We start from the raw sequence: 6,000 nt of genomic DNA on the forward strand, positions 1-6,000 counted from the left end.
GCCGCAAGATAGACATACAACGACGGAAATAAAAAAACGACGCCGTTAAATATCATTTTCACGACAATAAAAAATTTGACGTCTTTAAATACATTAGAAGACGACGTTATTGATACCTACTACGTCGCATATATAAAAACAGCCGTCGTAAAATTAATTTTCCACTTCGATTTTTCGATAAAAGATGACGTGGAAATAGTTGTCAGTGTCATTATTTACGACGTATGTATTTATTGAGTAGACGTTGAAAAACGAAACAACGTCGGTTACAAATATATGAGAGTCGTATTACAAAATTTATACGTCATATTTTCAGAAACAAACAACGACGATAAATATTAGACGTTGTTAAATAAAACAACGTCGGAAAACAATAAAAACAGACGTGTTTAGTCTGCTAAAGTTCTAGAAAATAGTCGAGGATGAGAATAGACGACCAACTCAAACAAATCACCGTCGTTAAAAAGGAAAAATATGACACATGTTAAAAGAACAAGGCCGCAAGATATACATACAACGACGACAACTAAAATTTTACGCCGTTAAATATAATTTACACGACAAGAAAAAATATGACGTCTTTAAATACATGAGAAGACGACGTTATTGAAATATACTACGTCGACGTTATTGAAATATACTACGTCTCTTATTTACAAACAACCGTCGTGAAATAAATTTTCCACTTCGATTTTTCTAAAAAAGATTACGTGGAAATAGTTGTCAGTGTCATTATTTACGACGTATGTATTTATACAGTTGACGTTGAAATGCGAAACAACGTCGGTGGCATTTATATAGTCGACGTTGTATTTATATCTATCATCATTACTCACGACGCACTTAATAATATAGACGACGTTGAACTTCTAAACAACGTCGGTTCCAAATAAATGAGAGCCGTATTACAGAACATATAGACGGCGTTGATTATGATGAGAGCCGTATTACAAATAACGTCGTTTAATTGTTATTAGACGGCGGTTATAATGAATTTCCGTCGGAATTCATTTCGTTCCTCTTCGTTTATAAAAGAACTTGCGACGTGGAAAATGTATGATGACGTCGTATTTTTTAACGTTCAGATTATATATCTCGTTTTTTAGACGTCGGTATTATGGGATTGGAGTCGTGTTATTTTGAATTACATGGCGGTTCTTAATCCTTCCCCGACGTGATATCCTGAATAATTGCTTCACAATTGCGTCGTGGTTCTTCATTGTTACGTTGCTTTAAGACGTCGGTAAATATGCTGAATAACTGATTCACAATAACGTCGTGTTTTATTTGAACGTAGAAAGTGAAGAAATCACATTACAATATATTACAAAATTAATGTCATACACTGCCAATTACATAAGCATCATTCAATCCATATATCTTCACACCCATCTCGAATATTTTGACCGCCTAACTCACCTACCAGTTCATCAAATGTGTCAACATTTGGCATCCCTCTAGTCAATGGCTCACACTCAATTATCACATCACCTAAGACTTCATCACCAATAACATCATTATATTCTCTATTAGGCATTGATAACACTACCGACCAACCACGATGCATCGGGTCGTCAACAAAAAATATTTGTTTGACTTGAGAAGCCAAAACAAATTGGTCATTCCTATGTCCAATTTTACTCAAATCTACAAGGGTAAATCCAAGTTCGTCGACTACAAGACCAGAACTATCTATCCAATCACACCTAAAGACTGGGATTGTAAACTTTTGGTAGTCAAGGTCCCAAATTTCTTGAATGACACCATAGAAACCCATATTTGAGAGAATTGGGTTTTTATCCTTGGCACTAGCAACTTGCATGGTATGTGCAAGTAAATAAACTCCACTATTTTGAGTTGTCCGCACATCATCTTGTGCCTTGATATTGAATTTAATACCTTTAATAAGATAGCTCCTATATAATGGCACTGACATGTTTGGACCAGCTGCTAGCCACCTTAAATTTTCTGATACGCCATGATTGTCTTCCTCAAGTTCACTTTGAACCTGCAAATTAATCATATCTTAATTCAATCTAACATATAAATAAGAAGAAAATTAAAAGAGAAATATGTTATTCAACAATATATACCTTGAAGCGTAGCCATTGAATGAAAGTGCTATTGTGCTTATCCTGCAGCCACTTTGTTCTCTTTCTAAATTTTGGATAAGCAGTCTTGATGTGAATCATATGTTGCCTACATGACACAAAAAATTCAAGCATTACGGTCCTAAATATAGAAGATAAACATAAGAAATAATTTAAAATGGAAACTTAAAGAATAAAGCTCATACGTACTCGATATAAGGTAGGACTTCCTCCGTATTCTCCAAGACATATAGATGTGCTTGATTCAACAGGTCCTGATCAACTACGCTCACTGTGCAACCTGATAATGGCTTTGAAAGTCCCATCTTTTGGCTTGAAGGCACTCCAACTGTACTAACATCATATAAATGCTGAGTACAACACTTTACCGCTTCTTTAGCTATATACCGCTCAGCAATGCAACCTTCGGGACGAGTACGATTCTGAACATACCCCTTCAGCACTTTCATATATCTTTCAAACGGATACATCCACCTAAAATATACTGGCCCACATAGACGAACTTCTCTGACAAGATGTACTACTAGATGAACCATGATATCAAAGAATGAAGGGGGAAAGTACTTCTCAAGCAAACACAGAGTAACTACTACATCTTCTTCCAACTTATCTAGCTTGGAAACATCAACAGTCTTTGCACATATAGCATTGAAGAAGAAGCACAAACGAGTTATTGCATACCTTGCAGGCTTCTCCAAAACAGAACGAATTGCCACAGGGAGCAATTGTTGCATTAAGGTATGACAATCATGTGATTTAAGGCCAAGAAGTCTTGAATCTTGTACAGATACAAGATTTTTAATATTTGAAGAATAACCTTCAGGGACCTTCATACCATAGAAAGAATTGCAAACCTCTCTCTTCTCTGCTCTTGACAAATTCCAAGGCCCAGGAGGCAAACGAGTACGTCTTTCTCCATACTCGGGTTGCAAATCAGTTTTGACCCCCATGTTCAATAAATCTAATCGAGCAGCAATCCCATCTTTATTTTTTCCAGGGATCTCCAGCAATGTACCAATGATACTATCGCAAACATTCTTCTCAATGTGCATAACATCTAGGGCATGCCTCACAGGAAGGTATTTCCAATACTCGAGATCAAAGAATATTGATTTCTTCTTCCAACAAACTCTGTCACAATTTTCAACCATATGCAGCACTTCTTCTCCGGTTAATGGCTCTGGAGGTATGCCATATTCAGGTTTCCCATTAAAAGCTGCACGTTGCCTCCTATATGGATGATTGATTGGTAACCATTTTCTATGCCCAATGTAACAAATTTTGTGGCCATTTTTCAACCTATGACTAGGTGTATCATCGCCGCATATTGGACAAGCTTTATATCCTTTAACAACACAACCAGATAAGTTTCCATAGGCGGGGAAATCATTAATTGTCCACATTAATGCAGCTCTGAGTGTAAAGTATTCTCCATTATGTGCATCATACACTCCTCTAATCCCAACCCACAAGGATTTTAAATCATCAATCAAAGGCTCCAAGTAGACGTCTATATCATTTCCGGGTTGTTTAGGACCGGAAATCAATAAGGTTAACATCATGAACTTTCGTTTCATGCACAGCCATGGAGGGAGATTATATGTAACTAAGATAACCGGCCAACAACTATATCTGCTACTTAGAGAACTGTGGGGATTGAATCCATCAGATGAAAGAGCCAATCTCAAGTTTCTCGGCTCATTACCAAACTCAGGCTATTTATCATCAAGAAGTTTTCAAGACGGGGAATCCGCCGGATGAGACATCTGACCGTCAATTGATTTTCTAGCAGCATGCCACCAAGTCAAACTCTTAGCTGTCTCATGTGATTGAAACATCCTTTTAAACCTTGGAATTGGGGGAAAATACCACACCACCTTCGCTGGCACACCCTCTTTCAAGATTGAATCTTTGCCTTCCTTCCACCTTGAGATACCACAAGTAGGACAATTAGTTGAATCCTCATACTCCTTCCTATACAAGATGCAATCATTGGGGCATGCGTGCATTTTCTCATAACTCAGCCCCAATGCACACAAAGTCTTTTTAGCCTCATACATGGAGGTTGGTATTGTATTTCCTTCTGGAAGCAAATCGCCTTGAAGTATCAATAATTCTGTAAAACAGACATCACTCATCCCATGTTTTGCCTTCAAATTATACAACTTCACTAATGCCGATAACTTCGTGTACTTTCTACAACCAGGGTACACTGGTTGATCTCCATCCCCAATCACATTGGCAAACTCATACGGATCCGAACCAAAATCACCAAAATCATTATCATCCATATCAATTTCTTCAGACACAAAACTGTACCTACTATGGCCATCATCTTCTTCAACATTTCTACTAGCATTAGTAGTTGCTTCCCAAGGTTCTCCGTGAAATGTCCAATTCTTATAGCTTTGGTCAATTCCATTAAAGTATAAGTGATCCCTTATAATTCCAACCCCAAACAACTTCAAATTAACACATTTAACACATGGACAACGGATATGTGTTGTAGTTAGAAGATTTTCTACAGCAAAGTTCAAAAATGCTTCCACCCCAAATTCATATGCCTTCGATCTTCTATCCGAGTGCATCCATGACTTATCCATCTCCGACACTATAACCTATTATCTATAATAAAGTGAAAATACAGGCAATGACCATCACTATAGCAGATTATACAATGATCTAATCGCAAGTAATACACAACAGAGACGACGGGTTTTAAACAAAAACAGACGTATTTGGCATATATAGACGACGGATTTTCAACAGACGTCGTCTATTATAAGTAATACAAACGACGGTTTATGAAAAAACCGTCGTGTATAAGTAATACAACGACGGTAGTTTAAAAACACCGTCGTGTAATCGTCGTCGTATGCCTTAAAATTCGTCGTGTCTCAGTTTATTTTCAAGAACACAAAACCCATTAAGAACACAACATATATATGAAACCAAGCAAGAAACCAACATATACATGAAACCAAGCATGAAAACAATAAATCCATTCCCAATTCAACATAACATAGGGTGATTAAAAGATACGACAAAATTAAATCCATTCCCAATTCAACATAACAGATAATGTAATCCATGAACCCATTAAACAGAAAATCCATGAACCCATACCTATAAGCATTGGTGCACTTTGCACCTTCTACACATAAAACCCTTTAACAAAACAACCTAATATAACTCGAATCGTTACTAGAATCATCACTCGAATCCCCATCTTCATTGTTGATTTCCAGCAAAAGTACACCTTTATTTGATCTTGTCATGAACCCATTAAACAGAAAATCCATGAACCCATACCTATAAGCACATTATTAACAGATCGCAAAGCATATACCTAAAACCCTTTAACAAAACAACCTAATATCATTCAATGAATTTACAAGGGGAAGATAGGGTTTGTACTTACAGGTTGGACGAGCTCACAGATTCGACGAGCCTGGAGAGTGCAACTTTTAATTAGAGCAGAAGTGAGAGAGCGAAATGTTATGTCGCGTGAAATCTGAAATTTTAGGTTTCAGGGATCAAAGTATAAGACTAAGAGCCAAATCTAAAAAAATTTAGGTCGCGCGAAAATTTTTAGAGTTCGCGCGTTTTAAAACGTCGAAAGAAAAACCAAGGTGAAAGTTCTACACGTACCGACGTAAATTTAATATTCCACGACGGAAACTTCATTCTTCATTTTTCGGATTAAGAACGTAAGGCCGTTCATTTTTCGGATTAATTTTAAATTTATTTTGAATTTTTTATATAACGACGACTGAAAAACCACGTCGGTGTTAAGAAATTAAAGACGTTGTAAATTATATAAACCGACTTACATATTAAAATAACGTCGTTTAAAGCGTAAACCATGTCGTATGTTTTTCTGTACGAC

The sequence above is a fragment of the Prunus persica genome, chromosome G1, assembly GCF_000346465.2.
Source record: "Prunus persica cultivar Lovell chromosome G1, Prunus_persica_NCBIv2, whole genome shotgun sequence".
Taxonomy (NCBI): domain Eukaryota; kingdom Viridiplantae; phylum Streptophyta; class Magnoliopsida; order Rosales; family Rosaceae; genus Prunus; species Prunus persica.